This window comes from Eumetopias jubatus, unplaced genomic scaffold, assembly GCF_037043125.1.
Source record: "Eumetopias jubatus isolate StellerSeaLion01/CBP00866 unplaced genomic scaffold, mEumJub1_p1.0 scaffold_15, whole genome shotgun sequence".
Lineage (NCBI taxonomy): Eukaryota > Metazoa > Chordata > Mammalia > Carnivora > Otariidae > Eumetopias > Eumetopias jubatus.
This window is the reverse complement of record NW_028274821.1, coordinates 85,053,029-85,077,899: the sequence shown is the minus strand read 5'-3', so window position 1 is coordinate 85,077,899 and position 24,871 is coordinate 85,053,029. Positions and strand designations below refer to the sequence as shown.

Below are 24,871 nucleotides of genomic sequence, written 5' to 3'. Positions count from 1 at the left end.
GGACCCTGGGATCACGACCTGAGCCGAAGGCAGACGCTTAACGACTGAGCCACCCAGGCGCCCCTCTTCACTGTATCTTTAGCTTGAATAATAGTTTGGATGGCAACACTTTTAATGGAGACAGCAGAGACAGGGGCAAATTTGGAGGCGTACGATTATGAGTTTATTTTGACTCTATGGAGTGTAAAGTGCTTCAGAGTTTGCCATCTCTCACCAGGCAGGTGGAAATATGGGTCTGGAGCTGAAAATGGCATAGGGCTTCAGATACAGACTTGGAAGTCATCAGTAAATAGTTACCCAAGTTATGCAAATGAATGAAATAACTAACAGAGACCATCTTGAGTGAAATGTGAAGAAGAGTAGAGCGTTTTAATAGCATGATGTGGAAATAAACCAGACTGCTTTCTGTTTTTTGGATGTTCTTTCTTTGCAGTATTATCTGTCCATTGCAGTCTTTCTGTATGTAGTCGTCAAACAAGTAATGCTTATCTCTGGGAGATAGATCTCCATACTCTGTAGTGAGGAACAGATTCTGGAGGTAGTTATATTGAAAACCAGGTGAACATTTTCCAGTTTACACTGAAACACAGGAATATCCTCTACTGAGAGAGTTTGTGTATGATGGTATTTGCCTTAGTAACATCCCTGCAGAAATGCAGTGGTTTTGGTAAAGCTGTTTCTTACAGCATGTGTCAGTGAAAACCTAGGACATACCAAGATTTGGTTCTGCAAAAAACAGATTTTACAGGGCCCAAGATAGTGTGGTCAAAGTGGTAAGCATTTCCATGGTAATATTTTACTCAAGAATAAAACCTAGACTGACTCAAGCAGTGATTTTTAAGGGTGTTAAGAAATGAGCCCAGGGGCGCCTGCGTGGCTCAGTCGGTAAGCGTCTGCCTTCGGCTCAGGTCGTGATCCCGGGGTCCTGGGATCGAGCCCTGCATCGGGCTCCCTGCTCCGCGGGAACCCGGCTTCTCCCTCTCCCTCTGCCACTCCCCCTGCTTGTGTTCCCTCTCTCGCTGTGTCTCGCTCTGTCAAATAAATAAAGGAAAAGAAAAGAAAAGAAATGAGCCCAAAGATTCATTGGGACTAATTCAAGGGCTCCCTGGAGGGTGGGAGTAGGTAGAAGAAAGTTAAGCAGGCTAGCCTCTAAGGCTCCACTTTGCCTTTTATGTATGTATGTATGCATATATGTCTGTATGTATATTTTTAATGTGGAAAATTTCAAATACAGACAAAATTAGAAGGCTTAAATTGTTCATCCAGCTTCAATAACTTTCAGTTGAATCCTGTTTCATTTATATACCCTCCTACTCTACCTGAAACATATGCCGTACATGGTATTCGTCTAAATATTGTAGTATGTGTTGTTGAAAGATAAGGACTCTTAAAACACATTACCGCAATACCATTAACGATAACTTAAAAATGAACAGTATTCCCCTAGTATCATCAAATATCTTGTCAGTGTTTAGATTTCCACATTTGGCTGATCGTTTTTTAAAATGTCTGTTTGTTTGGGGTGTGTGGGTGGCTCAGTTGGTTAAGCATCCAAGTCTTGATTTCGGTTCGGGTCGTGATCTCAGGGTCATGAGATTGAGCCCCACCTTGGGTTCTGTGCTCAGTGGGGAGTCTGCTTGAGATTCTCTCCATTCTCTTTTTGCCCCTCCTCCCCTCTAAAGTAAATAGATCTTTTAAAAGAATAAATAAAAATAGAATGTTTGTTCAAATCAGGATCCAGGTAATTTGTTGCAATTTGTTGATTGGATCTCAAGTTCTTTTAAGTCTGTAGTTTTCCCACTCTATTTTTCCCCATGCTCTTTATTTGTTGAAAGAAGTATGTTTGTTATTAAGAGTGTCCCACAATCTGGGACGCCTGGGTGGCTCAGTCAGTTAAGCGTCTGCCTTTGGCTCAGGTCATGATCCTAGAATCCTGGGATGAGTCCCTCATTGGGCTCCCTGCTCAGCGGGGAGCCTGCTTCTCCCTCTGCCTGCCGCTCCCCCTGCTTGTGCTCTCTCTCTCTCTCCCTCTGGCAAATAAATAAATAAAAAAAATCTTTTTTTTTAATTTATTTGCCAAAGAGAGAGGGAACACAAGCAGGGGGAGTGGGAAAGGGAGAAGCAGGCTTCCCGCGGAGTGGGGAGCCCGATGCGGGGCTCGATCCCAGGACCTGGGATCATGACCTAAGCCGAAGGCAGACGCTTGACGACTGAGCCACCCGGGCGCCCCAATAAATAAAATCTAAAAAAAAAAACTGCCAAGTTTAATGAGTTGTAAAAGATACCCATAAATTAGTAAATTGACTATATAGTAGGGCTATGAATTTTTTTAAGATTTTATTTGTTTATTGCAGGGGGTGGCACACAAGCCAGGGGAGGGGCAGAGGAGAAAGAGGGACAAGCCGACTTTGTACTGAACGCGGAGCCTGATGTGGGGCTCGATCCCAGAACCTTGAGATCATAACCTGAGTCCAAACCAAGAATCAGACATTCAACCAACTGAGCCACCCAGGTGTCCCAGTAGGTACGAATTTTATTTCACAAAATCAGGTAACCAAGAAATGTTACAATATTTTAATTCCTTTACGTGAAATTAAATCCAACCTTGGGACATGTGCCCCTCCCACCCCCAACCCACCACACTGATGAAAAATTCAGTCTCAGTGATTAAGAATGGGCATCCTCCCCTCCTTAGGGTTGTATAAGAATCTGGGAACCTTATGAGGAGTCAGGCAAAGGGTGAAAGGTAAGTTTTCAGTTCATAATGGCTGTGACTGGTAAGAATGTTGTCTGGGAGAGTATGGTTCATTGATGTTTGGTTGTTCTGACAGTTATGGCCAACTTCAGGCACATGAATTTTTGCTCGGTATGGGGATTCCAGTGTAGAAGTTTCAGCTTTCCTAGGTATAGCATACACCCATTTCCCTCCCAGGACCTGTCATTTATCTAGAGCACTGCTAAGAAGTGGGGTTGCAGGCCCCCTCTTTTTGTGGGTCCTGAAGAAGTCCTTCCCTTTACTAGATAATTCACTCCTTTTTTCTTCTTACTTCTGCCTTTCTGCCCTCAAAGGTACTGTTCTTCCACCCTTCTCTCAGCATTATCTCCTCAAGGAGTGCACATTTTCAGAAAACAAGCACAAACCTCCCTTGAGGCTAGGACTGTCTTGGAGACTGGGGAATACAGTGAGAATAAAACATTCATTGATGTCTTAATAACTATCCAGCTACTTTTTTTTCCTTCAATAATTCTTTTAGTCCCTGTGGTGGTTTTAAAGATCTGTCCACAAATTCTTTGGTTCTCCTTTCTTTAAAAGATGGAGCTTAATTCTCCTCCCCTCGAGTGTGGTCTGGACTTTTGTCTCCCTTCTAGTGGCTAGAAAATGGCAGAAGTGATGAGACCTCATATCCCAGATCAGGTCGTCAGAGACTTTGGCTCGTCTGGGGTGTACTCTTTCCCTTTCTCTCTCAAATCACTTGCTCTATGGGAGACAAGCTGCCATGATGTGAGGCCGCCCTGGACAGACAAGAGCCACTTGCCATGTTGTGAAGACAGGCAGCCAATGGCGAGGGCCACTTGGTAAGGAAAAAAGCCTGCCAGCAAGCACGTGAGTGAGCTTGGAAGGGGGTCCTGCATTGGTTGAGCTTGAGATGACTACAGTTCTGGCCAACAGCCTGACTCACTATCCTGGCTTCACAAGGGCTGAGGTATGTAAGCCTGTGATTTGGGGGGTGTGGGGGGTCTCCTTTCGTTCGACACTGGCTCTTTTGTACTCAAGGGATCAGTCTCTGGCTAAGCTTTCTCTCCTTCTGGGTAGGTCTCTGATGGGCATTGGGAGAGAGAGAGAGAGAGAGAGAGAGAGTGTGTGTGTGTGTGTGTGTGTGTTTTGGAAGCAGCTCTCTTTTGATTAAAGGCATTGCAGGACAACTGACTTTCAGGCAGTGATGTGTGCCTTTCGTAATAGCTGAATCTCTAACCATTTGCTTTCCCCTTCAGAGTCTTTGCTCTGTCCCTGATCTTTTGTCCCACAGATTGGGCGGTAGTCCATGCTCATGTTCACTCCTATTAAGGCAAGAGCCAAAAGGTCGTTGCCCGATGAAATTCAGTTTTCCTCTGCCTTGTATCTGTCACTAGGTTTGAACTTTTTCTCAACCCCTTCTTGGCTGTCTGGGAAGAGTGGGTGATGGTTAATTTTATGTATCTACTTGACTGGTGCCTAGACATTTGGTCAAACATTATTCTGGGTGTGTGTCAGGATGTTTCTGGATGACAGTAACATTTGCATTGGTAGACCAAGTAAAGTAGATTGACCTTCCCAATGTGGGTGGGCCTCATCCAATCAGTTGAAGACCTGAAAAGAGCAAAAAGTCTGAATAAGAGGTAACTCCCCCTGCTAGACTGCTTGAGTTGGGACATCAGTCTTCTCTTGCTTTCAATTTGAGCTGAAACCTTGCTCTGCTTGGGTCTCCAGCCTGCTGGCTCTCAGCCTGGAGCTTAAACCATAAGCTTTCCTGGTTCTCAGGCTTTCAGACTCCACCTAGAATCATACCATCAGCTCTCCTGAGGTCTCCAGTTTGTTAACTGCAGATCTTAGGACTTTTTGGCCTCCGTAATTGTGTAATCCAGTTGTTTATCTATCTATCTATCTATCTAGACACACACACGCGCGCGCGCGCGCACACACACACACACACATCCTGTTGGTTCTCTTTCTCAGAACTCTGACTGATACATAAGCCTCATCTTTTTTGTGGCCTTACTTTGTTTCATCCCTAGTTTGCTAGAGTGCTCCTAAATTTGTCGTAGCTTCTGCATAATTAGCTGTGGGTTCTCTTCATGGATGCAGTCTGCCGTGAAATGTCCATCTTCACCACGAGCTAAACTAAAGGAGAAATGCTTGTGTTTTCATAAACTTGGCAGCTGTTTTGGAAACATTGCACACTAAAGCTAGGCATCATTCTTTATATTCTTGTTTTGCAGTTGGGTTTCCTTCTCCCAAGCTCTCTCCGTATACTCCCATGGGCCTCAGAAGCATATGTGCCTGTTTGGCAGGATCCCGGGCGTTCTTCCTGGTTGGAGGAGCCCATGATGAAGGTGCTCACACATGGTTTTCCAAAAGCCTGCAAAGTGGCAGTCAGAACTGTTAAAGTTTTATTTATTTATTTATTATTTATGTATTTATAAGTAATCTCTACACCCAACATGGGGCTTGAACTCATGACCATGAGATCAGGAGTTACGTGCTCTTCTGACTGAGCCAGGCAGGTGCCCCAGAATTTTTAAATTATTGTGATAATTCCAAACTGTAGCATTATCTACATATTTTTAGAGAACAATTGCCCCCTCTCCCCCAAAAACTTTAGATTTGGAACAGTTGCCATTAGCCTGTCTTTCTAACAATAGATAAGCAAGTCATTTATCTATTGTGGTGACTCCTAGCTGGTGATAATGAAATTGTCATCAACAAGTAAGAGATTTCTTACCTTTTTTGAAAAAGAGGAATATGTATCTATATTGTCTCAAACCAGTTTTAAGTTATTGAGATACAAGTTTAAAAGAAGGGGAATTCTTTTAATAATTTATAAGAGAATTATAGAATCTGTATTGGGAAAGATTCGTTATTGAGTGCAGCAGTAAGCACAGTAGGACAAATCCTACTGTAACATACCAGAAAAGGAGGTCCTTTAAAATTCCTCAGCCTCTGTCTTTTCAAATATGGTTTACTTACATGTTCATTAATAGCTGACATGTATTTCACTGTTTCCTAAGAATTTTATCCGAATCAAATGTCTCATGTACCGGCTATTCCGTATTTTATATGCCCTTGTGACAAAATACCAATGGCATTTAGTAGAGATGTTAGTGAGTTCAAGGTACTTCTCTCATTATTGATTTTTCTTAATAACCAGTTAACAGGGGCCCCTGGGTGGCTCAGTCGGTTAAGCGTCTGCCTTTCAGCTCAGGTCATGATCCCAGGGTCCTGGGATCAAGCCCCGAGTAGGGCTTCCTGCTCAGTGGGGAGTCTGCTTTTCCCTCTTCTTCTGTCCCTCCCCACCACTGATGCTCTTTCTCTCTCTCAAATACATAAGTAAAATCTTAAAAAAAAAAACAACATAACAAAACTACAATTGTTATATATATGGCCGTAGAATTTTTTAGTTTTTAAAAAGAGGTTCTTATACCTGAAAACGTTGGAAACCACTGGATTACATGTCTTTGGAGCTCTTTCTAGCTCTGCTGTGTGGGAGAGGAACTGTGGCTTAGGGACGGAGTCTGTGTTAGGAGGTGTGTGAAGAGCATCCCAGGGCATGCTGGTGAAATCCCCAGGGCTTTGGCTGGTTTCTAGTCACTCCTTTTTTTTTTTTTCCCTACATGCCCTAGGGGTTTGATTCATCTTTTTTCCAAGAGTCATTTGGTAATCTGTTTTCTCTCTGCCCATAAACCTATCATCTTTGAAAGAGAATGCAGGTGCCTCAGCTTTCCCTTACCTTGTTAACTCTAGAAGTATTTGATGCTTTTTCAATTTCAAGGGTTTTTACTGCCAGTAACAATAGAGAATGAAATGAATGAATAAAATCTTAGGCACTTTAGAATTTAGAATTTTATTAAAAATAAGAGGTTTCCCTAACCTTCGTTGAAGAGTAAATGAGTAGAGCTCCATTTTCTAGTTGTTGCTGGAATAATGGCAATAAACTAAGTGATGTCAGAAGTTTCTTCCAACTCAAAAATCTTTAATTTTTAGGGAGAGGTTACTCACTTTCCTTTATTTTGTCACTCTCTTAATCTGGGAAGTACCTAACCTTATCTTTTCTTCTCTTTTTCTCCATCGTTTGGCCCTGAAGATAATTACTTGTAGGCCATTGAATTCATTTCATCACAGAGGTGGAGAAGCTCCAGGTTATTGTTTTCAGTCTCTCTCTCTCTCTTTTTTTTAAAGATTTTATTTATTTATTTGACCCAGAGAGAAAGAGAGTACAAGCCGTGGGAGTGGCAGGCAGAGGGAGAGGGAGACGTAGCCCCTGTTTTCAGTCTCTTTACCTGTTGCTTTTTGCCGGGTTCATTCCACATGTTCTCCTCACATTGTGACCTTGGCACTCCTCCCATCTGCTGTTGTGGTTTGTGTCCCTGTCTCTTAACCAGAGCAGGCCTTTGCAACCATCTCCACCAATAGACCATGGCTCAGGCACGACCGTGTGACTCATGGGGCTAGGTCACAGAAATGCCACGTGCTTCTACCTTCCTCTCTTGGGATACTCACTTTTGGAACCAGGTTCCCAGGCTGTGCTGTGAGGGCTCAAGTGAGAGTCTGTGTGAGGGAAACTGAAGCTCCTGGCCCTCAGCCGCAGCAGAACTCCCAGCTGACACGTAGCCTCGGCTTGCCAGCCATGTGAGTGAACCGTCCTCAAAGTGGATCCTCATCCTCCAGGTTCTCATCATACAGCCCCAGTGGGTGCCCATGTAGAGCAGAGAAGAGCTGTCCCTCGGCTCAGGTCATGATCCCGGGGTCCTGGGATCGAGCCCCGCATCAGGCTCCCTGCTCGGCGGAGAGCCTGCTTCTCCCTCTCCCTCTGCCTGCCGCTCTGCCTACTTGTGCGCTCTCTCTCTCTCTCTCTCTCTCTCTCTCTCTCTCTCTCTGTGTTAAATAAATAAATAAATAAATAATCTTTAAAAAAAAAGAGCTGTCCCTGCCAAGCCCTACCCAATTGCAGATTGATTCACAAGCACAATTAAAGACTGTTGTTTTAAGCCGCTAAGTTACGCAACAGCGGATGACTGACTTGGTATTCCATTTTGCCAGAGTTTGGAGAAGAGACCTTGCTATCTATTAACGTGCTTCAACTTAGAAACAAGACATATTTCCACCTTCAGAACCGCTGTTAGTATCATAAAAGAAGAAAAACAGATTCTGTGTCCTTCCCTTATAGATTTTTATCTCCTAGGCTTTCATCTTATGTATTTATTAAATTATGGGTCTTTTTAATTTAAAGAGTAGTACAAAATAGCAAAATTGGAAGTAATGTCCCTGCCCAGATAACTCCATTCTGATGTCCTGCTGATATAGAAGGTTGTATGCATGTTAATAATAGAGCTGTGACTTTGGAATGATTCAGGTGAGGTGTGTGACCCTGGAAAACAACATTCTCTTTGTAACTCAGTTTCTTGTATAAAATGGTTTCTACTTCATAGGGTTGTTGTGAGTCTTCAGTGCTCTATAGATACAAAGTGTTTAGATAGTGCCTGTCACAAAATGTTGGCTCTTCATTAATACTGCTGATCACTACTACTATTAATGGCATTATTATTTTTAGACAAGGGAGGGGAAGGATAACCAGCAGAAAGGTTGCAGTCTGAAATGATGGAGTAAATATTCCTGAAGTGTTAGGGACAGAGGGATGTCGGGAAGTCTAAAGCGCCTAAAGAATTAATAAATGTGTTTTAGATTTTTATAAGGCTTAAAATTGCCCTTAAGAGGTGAAGACCAGAGGGACTCCTTTGGGAAAAAAGATTAGGGAGAAGGTGATGAAGAAATTTCAGAATCAGGGTGGGCTGTTGCTGGTTTTTGGACTTCTTGATAATGATTGGCATTCACTGATATATTAGCCAGTGATTTCTCATATATATTACCTGTTGTCACTAGTTCATTTTTTAACAAGCCCTTTTAAATTTATTAATGAATACTTTACATTCAGTAAAATGTATAGATCTTAAGTATTTGGTTCAACTATTTGTTTTTATCAATTCTTAATTGTTTACTGTTCAGGTTGATTACAGAGTAGAGTCAATGAACTACATGGGAAGAGGGGACCAAGGGAAGATAATTCCCAGGTTGCTCATTGGTGCTTATTAGCAGATCAGGTTTATGTTTGTTACTTCATTAGAAGACAGATGGTATTGTTCCCATTTACAAATAGGGAAGCTGAGGCTCAGGAAAGTAAAGTGATTTACCTAGAGTAACACAGCTAGGAAGTGGCTCAGGCAGGACAAAACACAGTTTTTTCTGTCTCTATGGTATTTTTGCGGTTACAGAGTGAAATAGTGACACTGGCATTTTTTTTTAAAACTTTAGTGGAGATAATTTCCTATGAGGGTTTATTAAAGTCCCATAAGTAAAATGAAAACGGTTCTTGAAATGCATGTCTTCTAGTTTCAAGTGCTTCAGATTTCCTCAAGCTACTAAAACCATTTTTAATTTTACCATTTTCTGTAATTGACGTAATGTAGTTTATCAGATATTCCTCTCCAATGGCTAAGGTAATTAGGTAAAATTAATTGTTTGGGATAACCTAGTGCAATTTTACTTTTAAAGTAAAAGTAAATAAGAAAATAAAGAAAATAAAGACCATTAAGAATGAAAAGAAGTCTGTTTCCAGACAGCTTATGCTATTACAGGTCTCTTAGATATAAGATTTAAAGGTAGAAATGTAAGTGATGTTTCTTAGTTTTCCTGGATAACAGATGACCTTGTGCTCAAGACTAGATGATGGACAAGTAATTTGAAATGTTACCGAGTGGAGAAATCTTCAGGTGCAGGAATGTAGTCTTTGATTCAATCAGCATGGTATTCCTGAAGCTCTCAGATTTTTCTTTCTTCTCTCATATTTTACATTGTTTTATCCTTTGCAGCATATTGTATTTTTTTGTGTGCTATTTGAAAATTGACACTACATAAAGAAATAAAGGTAACAGATGGAAAGGTAAATGAGAGCTGAGCCATTCATTTTCAGAAATTCTTTAAAATTTTGTTTATTGGGGCACCTGGGTGGCTCAGTTAAGCATCTGCCTTTGGCTCAGGTCATGATCTCAGGGTCCTGGGATCGAGCCCCGCGTCAGTCTACTTGCTCAGTGGGGAGTCTGTTTCTCCTTCTCCCTCTGTGGTCTCTTTCGCTCTCACTGTCTCTCAAATAAATAGAAATCTTAAAAAAATAAAATAAAAATTTATTTTATGAAAAATGCTAGCTCTGAAAATTGGGTCATTAAGACAGATTTCATGTGCAGGCAGTTGTTTAACAGATACTCTACAAGTATCTAGATATGCTTAGTACTTTTTTTTTAATATTCTGAGAACTTTTAATGGATAGTTTACTTGACATTCTCAAGAATACTAAAAGCAGGGGCACCTGGGTGGCTCATTTGGTTAAATATCTGCCTTCAGCTCAGGTCATGATCCCGGGGTCCTGGAATCGAGCCCCACATCAGGCTCCCTGCTCAGTGGGGAGCCTCCTTCTCCCTCTCCTTCTGCCTGTCCACCCCCCTCCACTCATATACCTCTTTCAAATAAATAAAATTTTTTAAAAAATCTTTAAAAAAAAAGAATACCAAAAGCAGAAAATGGTTTTCCCTTAACATATTGTTGATGTTTTCATCTTTTAGATTTTTCTCAGTTTCTCTCTTTTTTTTTTCTTAAAGATTTTATTTATTCATTTGAGACACAGAGATAGGGAGAGAGAGAGCATGAGCAGGGAGAGAGGTAGAGGGAGAGGGAGAAGCAGGCCCCCTACTGAGCCAGAAGCCAGACGTGGATCTCGATCCCAGGACCCTGGGATCATGACCTGAGCCAAAGGCAGATGCTTAACCTTCTGAGTCACCCATGCGCCCCTTTCTTTCTTTCTTTCTTTCTTTTTTTTTTTAAGATCTTTTCACTCATTTATTTGAGAGAGAGAGCAAGATAGAGAGCACGAGCAGGGGGAGCAGCAGAGGGAGAGGGAAAAGCAGGCTCCCTGCTAGGTTCTGTCCCAGGACCCCAAGATCATGACCTGAGCCAAAGGCAGACAGATGCTTAACCGACTGAACCACTCAGGTTCCCTGACTTTTCCTAGTTTCTTAAAAACTGGTAAACATCTAAGAGTTTCTGTAATAAAAAAATTTTAAACATCTCAAGTTAAATTCAGTATTTCATATGGCAGTCTGCCCTGTACTCCCAACATCACTTTCTCTGCTCTACTTTTAATTTTTTTAATTAAAAAAAGTTGGATTTTAGGGGCACCTGGGTGGCTCGGTCGATTAAGTGTTCAACTCTATTTCGGCTGAGGTTGTGATCTCAGGGTTGTGAGAACAAGCCCCCGCATTGGGCTCTGAGCTGGCTGTGGAGCCTACTTAAGATTCTCTTCTCTCCCTCTCTGTCTGCCCCTCCCCCCCTTAAAAAAAGTTTTGTTTTTTTTCCCCCCATTCATTCAATCTAGGTTTTGCTTTCTAGAGGTCTTCCTTTACTAGAATGTAAGGTCTGTGAGGACAAGAATGTATGTTTGTTTATAAAGCACAGAAAATATCTGGAATGCAATAGGTGTTTAAGAAATACTTTGTTGAGGGGCGCCTGGGTGGCTCAGTTGTTAAGCGTCTGCCTTCGGCTCAGGTCATGATCCCAGGGTCCTGGGATCGAGCCCCACATCGGGCTCCCTGCTCTGCGGGAAGCCTGCTTCTCCCTCTCCCACCCCCCCTGCTTGTGTTCCCTCTCTCGCTGTGTCTCTCTCTCTGTCTGTCAAATAAATAAATAAAATCTTTCAAAAAATAAATAAAAATAAGAAGAATAAAATTAATATCTTTGTTCCCACTGACCAACTTTAAAATTAGTATATTATCAATATCTTGGATGTTCCTTATGTGGCTTTCTTCTATGGCATTCACCTCCTCCCCTCACCTGTTAGAGGAAAGCACTATTTGAAATCATTTTCATTTCCTTGCATTTTCTTCCATGGTTTTACAACATATGGATGTAGCTGTACATATATTGTTTAGTTTTAGATTTGTTAATCTTTATATACATGAGGGGCGCCTGGGTGGCTCAGTTGGTTAAGCGACTGCTTTCGGCTCAGGTCATGATCCTGGAGTCCTGGGATCGAGTCCCACATCGGGCTCCCTGCTCAGCGGGGAGTCTGCTTCTCCCTCTGACCCTCCCCTCTCTCATGCTCTCTGTCATTCTCTCTCTCTCTCAAAAGTAAATAAAATTTAAAAAAAACTTTATAAAAAAATCTTTATATACATGAAATCATACTGAATTTGTTCTTTGGTTTGCTTTATTCATTCAACATTAAGAGTTTGAGATCTATTCATGTTGATGCACATAGATGTGTGCCATTCGTTTTCACTGTTGCATAGTATTCAGTTACTTGACTGTGTCACAGTCAAGTTTTTTTTCAAAGATTTTATCCATTTATTTGAGAGTGTGTGTGAGAGAGAGAGAGAGTGCAAGCAATGGGGAAGAGTAGAGGGAGAAGCAGACTCCCTGCTCAGCGGGGAGCCCGATGCGGTACTCGATCCCAGGACCCTGGGATCATGACCTGAGCCGAAGGCAGACACCCAACTGACTGAGCCACCCAGGCACCCGACTGTGTCACAATTTATCCATTCTCCTATGAATAATTGAATTGTTTCTAAGTTACAAACAGTGCAAGCACAAACATTTTTTTAAAGCATCTCCTGTACATGTGCAAGAGTTTTTTAGGGTATATGTCTAAAGACTTTCTGGGTCATATAAAATGGGTATTTTCAACTAAATATTGACATTGTTTTCTGAAGTAGTTGTACCAGTTTACACTCCCATCAACTACTTTTGTGAGAATTCACTGTAAAGTTCCTTTGTTGTGTTGTTCCTTTATCCCCCTTTTCATACTGTACTCTTTGATAGGAAATCATTATGTGCAGTCCATACTTAAAGAATGGGTGTTTTGTGTCACTTCTTTGAAGACAAAGTATGTAAATTATTTTAAATTCTTCTTTATAGGGGACTGGTCTGTTCTCCATTTATTTATTTGTCTATTTATTTATATTCAGGCATTTATTTAAAATGGATTTCTTTTCTTTTTTTTTTAAGATTTTATTCATTAGAGAGAGAGAGTGCACGCTCAAGCACGAGTGGAAGGGGGATGGGATAGAGGGAGAGGGAGAAGCCAGGGAGTCCGATGGGCTGGATCCTAGGACCCCGAGATCATGACCTGAGCTGAAGGCAGATATCCAACTGACTGAGCCACCCAGGTGCCCTGGATTTTTTCCTTTTTAATACATTGGGTTATATTCCAACACTACCTCCTTTTTTTTTTTTTTTTTTTTTTGGTGCCTAAATTGTTCCAGTTTGGCCATTGGGTGCTCTTCAATTTGCTACTGTGTCCCTTTGACATACTCCTACCGTTGTGGGTTACAAAAGTTTTTTTTTTAATGCTTCCTTACTTTTTGGCACTTCAAGATACTCCAGGCTCATCTTGTATATTTCTTGCCTCAGTCCTAGAATCAGACATTTCTCCAAGGAATCCTGTTTCCTTTTATTGGAGAATGGTATGAAAAATCAAGATCTGGGGGCACTTGGCTGGCTCAGTGGGTAGAACATGTGACTCATGATCTCAGGGTCATGAGTTCAAGCCCCATGTTGGGCATGGAGGCTACTCAAAAAAAAAAAAAATCAAGGTCTAGGTGTTGAGGGGCACCTGGGTGGCTCAGTCGTTAAGCGTCTGCCTTTGGCTCAGGTCATGATCTCAGGGTCCTGGGATCAAGCCCCGCATCGGGCTCTCTGCTCCGCGGGAAGCCTGCTTCTCCCTCTCCCACTCCCCCTGCTTGTGTTCCCTCTCTCGCTGTGTCTCTCTCTGTCGAAAAATAAATAAAATCTTAAAAAAAAAAAAAGATCTAGGTGTTGAGTGTGCTTATTGCTACTAGGGTACAATGTGGTATTAATTAGCATTTTTCTGATGACTAATGAAGTCAAGTACCTGTATAGATGTTTATTGGTTTTTGTATGTCCTGTTTTTCATGTGACAAGGCTATTCAAGAATTTTATTCAGTGGCAGAGTTGAATAGTTGTGACAGAGACTGTATGGTTTACAAAGCCTAAAATATTTACTATGTAGCCCTTTACAGAAAAAGACTGCTTATGCTTGTAGTTATGATGGCTATTTTAATGTCAGTTCTGGGTAGATTTTGATTGGTTGATTTTTCTCATCATCACTGGTCATATTTTCCTATTTCTCTGGATACCTAGTAATATTTGTTTGGATGCCAGACATTGTGGAGTGAGTGGGGTTTTGTTCGGTTTTGTTTTTTTCCTTCTTATTCATTTCTGGAGATTTTTCCTGGGACGCAATTAAATTATATAGAAATACTTTGGTCCTTTTGGGTATTGGTTTTAAGCTTTGTTGGGTGGGACCAAAGCAACATGTAGGGCTTTCAGTACTAGGGCTTATTGTTTATTATGTGGCAAGACCCTGTGGAATACACTACCAGGAAATTATAAGATTTTCTAAGTCTGGCTAATGGGAATAGGCACTCTTGTTGGCCTTTGTAAACTCTAGGCACTGTTCCCGCAATTCCTCTTGGGTGATTTTTTTCCCTCTGTGTCTGGTAGTTTTCTTGGATGCATGGGCCAGTGCATATTCAGAGGAATACTTTAGAGGAACTCCCCACAGATCTCTCGTATTGTCTCTCTGTTTAGCTTTTTTCCTCTACAGTATTCTACCCTGTGAACTCTAGCTGTCTTGGTCTTCCTGGACTCTCAGCTCCATGTTTTCAATTTAGGATACCCTTGGGCTTTGCCTGGGCTCCTCTTCCCTGTGCCACACCCTGGAAATGCTCTCAAAGTGGCAAGCTGGGGCAATTGTAGGATTCACTTTTTGTCCTCAGAGATTGTTTTTTGTTGCTTGATGTACAGTGTCTTGAAAACCAGTCTGTTGTCTAAACTATTTTGCCTTCTTTTGGTTATTTAATGTAAGGGGATAAATCTGGTCCTTGTTACTATATCTTGGCCAGAAGTAGAAGTCTTTGAGATCTTTTTTAAAACCCTGAATGGGTGTTTAATCTTTTTTTTTTTTAAGGTTTTATTTATTAATTTGACAGAAAGAGCAAGAGAACACAAGCTGGGGGAACAGTAGAGGGTGAGGGAGAAGCAGGCTCCCCGCCAAGCAAGGAGCCCGATGCGAGGCTCGATCCCAGAACCCTGGGATCATGACCCGAGCCGAAGGCGACGCTTAACCATCTGAGCCACCCAGGCGCCCCATGAATGGGTGTTTAATCTTATCAAATGTTGTTTCTGTGTCTATTGAGATGATCATATGATTTTTTTTCTCCTCTTTTTTTTCTGTTACTGTGTGTTGAATTACATTGATTTTTTTCTAATGTTAAATCAAGCTTCCGTTTCTGGAATAAACTATACTTAGTCATGATGCATTATCTTTTTTTATATATTGCTATATATACTTTAGAGGAACTAGTATATTTTTTAGAGTTTTTGCATCTGAGTTTACATTCATATATTGCCCTTCAGATTTTGACATCAGGGCTATCCTGGTTCATAAAATGGGTTGGGAAACGTTCCTTCTTTTTCTCTAGAAAAGTTTTGTTAATATTGATGCTTTTTCTTCCATAAATGGTTAGAAAAATCCTCCGGTGAAGCCATGTGGTGATTTCATTAGGGCAACTGTTTAATTACAGATTATTTCTTTAATAGACATAGGACCATTCAGAATTTTCATTTGTTTACATTTGAGTTTTGGTCAGCTGATTTTCTAAGAAGACAAATGATCTGTTCAAGGTCATAGATCTAATAATGAATAAATCTTCCAAGACTGCTTTTTCAAACTTTGTCATACGAGCATAATCTACACTTTTAAAATTGTATACTCTTTTATCCTCTACTGTAGATTATAAACTAGCAGGCAGGTTCTATCTCTGATAAAACTTAGTATCACTGAAGGATTAGGGCCAGATAGATATTTAAATTAAATTAAAGCACATTTGGGGTTTGTATTGAGATTTTAAAAGAAGAGACTTTGATTTGAGTAGTTGTTTCAGTACTTTCATTTGGACTCTTTCAGTCTCTAAAAGGTACATTTTACCTCTTTGGTAGTGGATTGTTGGTTAGAATACATATTAAAGAAAAAGGTGGGAGCAGTACAGTTCTTACACTTTAGAAGTAACATTCATATTGTTGCATTTATTCTTCTAGATTTCGATTTTATTTTTATTTCCTAAAACCTAGTAGGATGAGTTATCTGTCTGTGATTCTAGGGCAATTGAAAGAAAGAAAAATAACTCTAGTTCAGAATATGATTTGCCAAAACCATTTTTTTTATATTTGTTCAAGAGACATTGTAACTAAGATTCTATTTCAGAGAAAATTTAGTGGATATGTAACATTTCAATACCATAAACTGTGTCCATCTTGTTATAGCCGACTCAGTTTAAGATTCACATGTTGTGGAAAAATGTGAATTTGAGTGGAGAGAGTTCAATTGAAGGTCTGTTTCTATAAAGTATGTAGTCTGTTGCCAAAAGAAATATTACCTAGCAGCAGTTTACATGTGCCAAGAGAGGCCAGGAAAGTTTTAATAGTAGAAATTGTACAGGGGAGCTGTCAAACTAGATCCCTGAGGATGTCAGGCAGGAAATAAAGCTTATAATGCTAAAAAATTTTACTGGATGGCTAGGCGATTGGAAATAAATCTTCCAATTTTGTATTTTTAATCACGCTTTTATGTTGAATAGGCATTTGAGAATTACAGTTAGATAATTTGAACTGTTTAAAAAGTTTAAACCAAAACTTAAGAATTTTTCTAATTTTTTATTGAATAAGTATTATTTCTTTTTCCTACATAGTGTTTATTCTCTGAGATTAGGTTTGGAAATGTATTGGGAGAGGGGCTTTAAGTTCTTAGGAATAAAATATAGTAAGTAAACAATTTCCTTTTCTGTGCCCAAAATGGAAATATAGAAAATGTAAATAAGTAATTGTGCAGAAGTATTTATCTGTGGTTCTTTTTATTTCTAAAATACATTTCCCATTTCTACTATACACATTCAGATATATACTATAGAGAATTATAGAAATTTCAAGCTTAAGGGACTTTTTTTTTTAGATTTTATTTATTTGAGAGGGGGGGGAAGGCAGAGGGAGAAGCAGGCTCCCTGATGAGCAGAGAGCCCAATGTGGGACTCAGTCCCAGGACCCATGGATCATGACCTCAGCTGAAGGCAGACGCCCAACCAGTTCAGCCACCCAGGCCCCCTAGCTTAAGGGACATTTAAGGAACATCTATTTGGATTCCTTTATTGTGTGGGTAGGAGAAACAAGGCAGGTACAGTTCAGATATGAGTAACTTGCCCAGTATCATGAAGGGGTAAGAATACTTGTGGCACTTGGGGAAATAGAGCCTGGTTTAGTAAGTTACTTGAAATTTCAAATGTATGGTGATGGCCTTGCTTTTCTTGCCACCTCATGGCTTCTGAACGTTGGTGTATCAGCTTTTAGTTCACTACCAACAAAAGTAAAAACTGTCAAACCCTTTGAAAACCATTATTATTCAGGAAACAAAAACAGTATTGACACTTTAAATAAGAGTAGTTTTAGATTCTTCAAATTGAGAGAAGGTTATTAAGAAATTACAAGCTTTCTAGGCTGCTTCTACATTGGTGACACGCTTTCTTCCATTATGAGTACCCCTTGACATTCACAGATAGGTTTTAAACTAATGTTATAAAGCACTAAAAGGAATAGAAATGGTCCTGTAATTTTAGTTATAGGCAGTCTTTGTAACTGATCTATGTTAAAATCTTTTCTAGGGCAAGACTTAAAATCAGTCTGGTTCACTTCTGGGTCATAGAATGTTGATATTAATTATTTTAAAAATTCATACAGTTCATAACAACATAAAAGAACTTTCTGAGGAGGACAAAGAATGTGCCACTTAATGTGATAAAAATTTCTTTTTACAGAAAAGTTTTTTATTCATTTTTATTTTTTAAATTTTTTTATTAAGTAGGCTCCACACTGGGCGTAGAGCCCAATATGTGGCTTGAACTCATGACCCAGAGATCAAGACCTGAGCTGAGATCAGGAGTTGGACATTTAGGGTGCCTGGGTGGCTCAGATGGTTAAGCATCTGCCTTCGGCTCAGGTCATGATCCCAGCGTCCTGGGATCGAGTCCCGCATCGGGCTCCCTGCTCCTTGGGAGCCTGCTTCTCCCTCTGCCTCTCTCTCTCTCTCTCTCATGAATAAATAAAAATCTTTAAAAAAAAAAAAAAAGAGTTGGACATGTAACTGACTGAGCCACCCAGGTGCCCGCAGAAAAGTTTTATTTTGGGCTCAGGCTGCAGCTGCATTATAGCCCGTCCGGCAGAGGCAGTGTCAAATCATACTTTAGAGCCAGAGCTTTGTCCCTTACTAGCTCTGGACTATTGAGCAAGTTACTTCACTTGCATGTGTCTCAGTTTCTTCAACTGTAAAATACTATGTACCTCATGTACTTTGTTTTGAGGATTACATGAATACTTGTGAATTGCTTAAAATAGTGCCTAACATGGTAAGTACTCTGCAGATGTTAGCTATTATTATTACTCTCATAACATTTAAAGCTCGTAGAATCTGGCTTAGTACGTATTCAGTAAATGCTAGCTCTTACTGTTATTAGGCGGTTTTAGCCAGTATGTAATAGGCTTTAGGTTCTTAAAGTAAATTCAGTGGTTTAAACTAGCATTTTCCAAAGCGTAAAGCAGTAATTCAGTATTTCTGCAAAGCACTCTCTTAGTGATAAACATTTTCTTCCTTTTTAGCCTTATAAAATACTTTACTCATCCCGGCTTCCCGGAGACAACCCAGAAGTCCCATCTAATCAGCACCAGGCTGAAGGTCCTGGCTCTCTTGATAGTCTCTGGTCGGACCCGATGTAGTCTCCACATTGCTTTCTGCTGCGGTTCTCTGAGCTCATACCCCACTCCCAGCGTTGAGGGCTGGGTTGGGGATGGTATTCCCATTCTCTTCTCCCCCCTCTTCCTTCCCTCACCTCTTCATCCCTTTGCCTTCCTTGTCTTCTTCCCTTTTGCTTCTGCATTTGCTATTTCTGGCACTATTTTAAGTTCTGATGGGAAACATATTTTTTCTACTCATTTTCTTTTCTTGGATCAATCATTTTCTTTTTAAGCTTATCCTTTTGTGTTTTATATTTGAGTTCCTGGTTCTTGGAGTTCCTTCTTTTCTTAATTTTCTTGATTTACTGCAAGAATGAGAAGAAATGTATACAGAATATGTGCTCTTCATCTGTATGTTGAATATTATATTTCTTCGCCTATTTTTATATTTTACATAATTTTGTATTGGTCTCAAATCTAACATTCCACTCTTCTTTTAATAGACAGATTAAAATTCTGTTTCTGTCACTTGCTACTTTTTTTACTTTCTGCATTTTATTTTATCATTTAAGACTTAATTTTCTTATTTTTAAAAGGTACTTCATAAGATCTTCCTCCCAATGTTATTATAAATTTAGATTAACTTTTGCTTAAAAATGATGCACTTCCATATGCATTTACATTTCTCTTTTAATATGAAAAAAGCAGAAAAGGTTAAGACTAAAAATAAGGAGAGTGAGAGCAGAGTAGCTGATGAGAGATTTAATAAAAATTTTGATGATAGAAACTTGATAAGAGGAAAAAGTAACTGACATATTAGGACAGAGAAATGTTATTATCCTTTAGGTATTATCTTTAGGACCTGAAGATGTGGTGCCTATAAGAAGTACACTGATTCACTCCACAAATTTCTCAAGTGGCACCAGGTATTTCAGAGGTGGGAGTGAGACATTGAACCAAAAATGAGACATTAGTTCAGAGTCTCTTTATTGAAATGTTGGATCCCCAGGTCCTTGCCTTATAGTGTGTAGTCAGGCAACTACCTGCCCTCCCCCCCTCAATTATTCAGGGATCTCTAAATTGAAGACATTTCAGGATGGAGTGACAAATGGGATGGAAAGTGGAGAGTATCTGTGTATTGAACAATGGACCTACAACCTCTCACCTCATCTCCCAAATATACTGTTGCTCCTGACCATTGGCCACCAGATTTCTGTGGCTAATTCAGGAAATTGAAGGGATCTTTTTTAGAGAAACTGAAGAAGACTCAAAGAAAATACTTTCTCATACTGGCATTTAAGGGTCTCTAATGAAAGAGCTGTTTCCTATAGGGAAGCTCTCTGATTGAAAACCCTGTCTGTACACCAGGGCTGCCAGTCACATCTTTCAGGGCCTCATTCTTAAATAGGCACAGACAATTACTAAGGATCATGAGACATAGGAAAAAAACTTCAACATGAACAACAGAGACCAAAGTGAACACATTGCATAGAGGAATCTGGTGGAAATAGAGGTAGGGCAGGACTCAGAGTAAAAATGTAAAATGAAAAAAAAAATGGGGGTGCCTGGGTGTTGCAGTTGGTTAAGGGTCCAACTCTTGGTTTCAGCTAAGGTTGTGGTCTTGGGGTCATGGGGTCAAAGCCCCATGTTGGGCTCCACACTTGGTGAAGAGTCTGCTTAAGATTCTCTCTCCCTTCGCTCTCACCTTCCCTACTCACACTTTCTCTCTCTCTCTCTCTCTCTCTCTCTCAACAACAACAAAAATCCCACCAAACCAAGCCAAAACTTCTCTAACTAGTAATCTTATAGAGGTTAAGAACTTATAAAATGAGAACCAGATTCTTTGAAGAAGGAACAATTTAGGAATAAAAAAGAACTTTTGGATATATGTAACTATGGCAGCTCAAATTAAAAAACAAAACAAAACAAAACATTTTTTAAAATGGTTGGAACCAAGTGAAGTTGAAGAAATCTCCCAGAAACTGGAAGAAAAAGTGCTAGAAAATAGAAAAAAGATGCACTTTGAGGAAGATGCAGCTACAGTGGAGCTTCTTCAGGCCTGCTTCTGCTCCCTATTCACTCTCCTCGAGGAACAAGTTGGTCAGGAAACCATGCCATGGCCATGGCTTTTATTTTATTTATTTATTTATTTATTTTTAGGATATAATTATTTATTTTAGAGAGAATGTGTGCGAACAGTGGGGAGGGGCAGAGGGAGAGGGAGAATCCCAAGCAGACTCCCCACTGAACACGGAGCCTGATGTGGTGCTTAACCCCAGGACCCAAGATCATGACCCCAGCTAAAATCAAGAGTTGGATGCCACCCAACTGAGCCACCCAGGCGCCCCATGGCCGTGGCTTTAAAAAACACCCGAAAGACACCCATGGAACCACATGTGGCGATTCACTGAATTAGTGACTCTAACCAGCCACAGTATAAAACCTTTGAGGAAGTTATGTTCTGACTTGATCAGAGGTGCAAAGGAAAAGAATCTCAAAGTGAAAGGACCAGTTCAGATGCCTATCAAGACTCTGAGAATCACTACAAGAAAAACTCCTTGTTGTGAATATTCTAAGGCTTGGGATCATTTCCAGATGAGGATCCACAAGTAATGCGTTGATTGGCACCATCCTTATGAGATTGTTAAGCAGATTACTTCCATCAGTATTGAGCCAAGAGTTGAGGTTGAAGTCACCGTTGCACTTGCTTTTAATAAATTATCAATTGTTAGAAAAAAAGAGAAAAAATGAGAGGCTTACAAAATTAATTGAGGAGGTCCAATGACAGACTAATAGAAACTGAAAAGGCAATTCACAGAATGTGAGAATTGATTTGCAAATCATATATCTGAAAAGGGACTTCAACCCAGAATGTAAAAAAAAAACAAAACCCCTCAACTATAAAAAAGCAAATAACTCAATTTATAAATGACCAAAGGATTTGAATAGACATTTCTCTAAGGAAGATACATAAATGGCCAATAAGCTTATGAAAAAATGCTCAACAGCATTAGTTATTAGGGGAATGCAGATCAAAATAACAATGAGATACTGCATCATACCCACTAGACTGGCTGTAATAAAAGAGAAAGGCAATTACAAGTGGTGATGAGGATGTGAAGAAATTGGAACCCTCATTACATTTGCAGGTGGGACTGTAAAATGATGGTTACTTTAGCATACAGTTTGGTAGTTTTGTAAAAAGTTGAGAGCAAGGAGTTACCGCATGACCCAACAATTCCACTTCTAGGTATACACTCAAAAAAATGGAAACATATGTTCATGCAAAAACTTGTACAGATTTTCAAGGCGCAGTGTTATTCATAATAGCCAAAAAGTGGAAACAACCCAATTGTTTATCTACCAATGCTTGGGCAAATACAATGTGGTATATCCATATAATGAACTACTGTGTAGACATAAAAGAAATGAAGTACTGAGACATGCTACACCATTGATGAATCTTAAAAAAAGCATGATGTTAAATGAAGGAAGCCAGTCACAAAAGTCCACATATTGTATGATTCCATTTATATGAAATATCCTGTAGAGGCAAATCCATGGAGACAAAATAGATTAATGGTTGCCAGGGTAAGGGGAAATGGGGAGTGACTGTGGATGGATATGAGATTTCTTTTTGGGGTGATGAAAATGTTCTGGAATTAGATAGTGGTGATTGATGTAGAATTTTTGTGGATATACTAAAAACCCCTGAGTTACACACTTTTTAAAAAAGATTTTTTAAATTTATTTACTTGAGAGAAGAGAGAGAGAGCAGGTGAGAGAGGGAGAGAGCATGAGCCAGGGGGGAGGGGCAGAGGGAGAAGGAGAAGCAGGTTTCTCGGCTGAGCAGGGAGCCTGATGCGGGACTCGATCCCAGGACTCTGGGATCATGACCTGAGCTGAAGGCAGACGCTTAACGACTGAGCCACCCAGGCGCCCCATGAGTTACACACTTTAAAGAGGTTATACACTTTATGGCATGTGAGTTTTATCTCAATTAAGTTGTTATAAAAAAATCCCTAAGTGTTATGAATGGCTTATTCTAATGACTAATAAGAGATTGTTTTGTGATAAAATATGAATTGGAATCATAAAGCAATTAACCACCTCCAGATTGGGTGATGACTGAGAAGCAGTTGAAAAAAAAATTGCATGAGCCTCCAGCAGACACCAAATAAAACTTGGCATTTATACAATAGCTACTGTATGGCCAAACATAAGGTAACATTTTTGTTGTTTAGGCTAGATTTTGGGGGGGGTTAAATCCTCTTGATATAAATTTGAAGATGATAATTAGTTTAAAATGTGTATTTTGTTCTTGTAACAAGTTTATACTTAGGCGGGTAAAAATAATCATTGTAAAACTAGGATGTGACAAAATAGAAACTGTCCTTTTAAGTCCAGTTCATTGTCAAATCATTCACCAAAGAGGTAGAAGAAAGAACTGTTTTGGCCGTAAATGTCCTCCCTTGTTGCTTAGATAGAAGTAGATGCTCTCTTTTGGGAAACAACATGAATTACTTACAAAAAAGTATTTGGTAGTTTTGCCAGATTGGTTTAGCTCAGTATTTTCATCTTATACTTGTCATTTGCTATTTTTGATGAATATTTGTTTTAAAAGATAATGGAGCCTTGACCTGGGTTTTTGGAAGTGTACCAGTAGTACTATGGTAATTTTATATAAACATTTCCCTAGCTTTATCAACTTTCATTTATTGCTAGTCTATGCTAGATTTTAATGTGATAATGGAGGTCAGAAGTTATACTCATGTGATTATCCACTCTGCAATTTCCTTTAATCATTTAAAAACAGATGTAATTTTACAGTATGATTTGACCTAAGAAGTTATGTTATTTGAAGTAATGCTAAAGCCCTCCTAACTTTGTGAAGATGCATGCTAAACTGGTTCATTTGGGAAAGTATTTGACTAAGGACCAATTAAACATTTGTGTCAGCTCTAGTGGGTAGCTTCTTCAAGATAATTATCTTAAAGCACTTTTAGCTTTGTGTTGTAACAAATAGTCCAAAGAATTTCTGTAAAGTATACTGCTAGAAACTTCATTTTGCAGCATTTGTGAATATTTTGTTTGTTTTTCATTTAACGTGTTGAGAGCTGGCAAAGATGATCTGACAGGCAAAATTAGAAATCCTTTGGGGGTGGTGGTGACGTATTTGGATTCTAAAGCCTAGAGCCTAGAGGAAGTGATGGCAGGAGTAGAACTGTAAACCTCAAAATGCCAGTAATTTCAGATGCATTCAAGACTTTTCTCCATAAGATTTGGCGTTAACTCTTTGAAACTAGTTACAGCCAGGTGATATGTGTACCTCATACTAGAAACTCCTTTGTCATTTTTCCAGTTACTTCTGCCAGATGGATTTTAATACACGGAAGAATATGACTTCAGCTCTTTTGTACTCTAGACTAGAATGATTTTGTCCTCTTGTCTACTTGAAGAGTCCAGCTGAATCCCTCTTTAGTAACTGGGTTTATTTTTTTAATTGTGTTTTCTAAGTCTCCATTTCCACTTGCGGTAATAATCCTGGTAGGAGGCATATTACCAGCTGTATGTGAAGGTGTAGCTACATGGAGCATAAAATTAGATATGCTTCCTGCCTTTGGCTCACAATCTAAATTTAGTAGGCAAGAATCTCCTTTCCTAGATGTCATTAAAAATAGAAGAAACCCATCTGTCTGGAATGGTTTAGATACAATTCTGCCTACAGGCTTGGAGATGAAGATGACTCTCTTTTAGCCCCAGAATTCTTGGAAAAATATTCTTCTTTAATACAGAGGCCAAGAGTATATACAGCTTACAGTTTTGACCTTAAATGATCCTGTAAGTTTTTGAAAATCAGGAAGATCTAAGAGTATTAAATTTTGAGGAGAAATGTAAATGATAAGATGAAACAATATCACTTGGTTAAGAAAATTGGCTTTGAAGTAAAAGCTAGTTACAGTCTAATACTTATGATTTGCTAGCTATATGAGAGAATTACTGAACTCTTCTAAGATTGTAACCTCATTTATAATGTTGAAATAGTAAGGCCTACTTCAGAGAGTCATTGAGGAGTAAGTTAAATTAGTTAATGTTTTTAAAGTGCTTTCTTGGGGCACCTGGGTGGCTCAGTCGTTAAGCGTCTGCCTTCGGCTCAGGTCATGATCCCAGGGTCCTGGGATCGAGCCCCGCACTGGGCTCCCTGCTCAGCCAGGAGCCTGCTTCTCCCTCTCCCGGTCCCTCTGCTTGTGTTCCCTCTCTCACTGTGTCTCT

General features: G+C 39.8%; 1 protein-coding gene and 1 pseudogene across 1 annotated transcript in view; both read left to right on the top strand.

Moving 5' to 3' along the window:
* Window positions 1–24,871, top strand: part of SCAI (suppressor of cancer cell invasion) — a 128,634-nt gene that overhangs the window by 11,345 nt on the left and 92,418 nt on the right. The gene's annotated exons all lie outside the window — the stretch shown is intronic.
* On the top strand, window positions 20,947–21,349 carry LOC114212888 (small ribosomal subunit protein uS10 pseudogene; annotated as a pseudogene).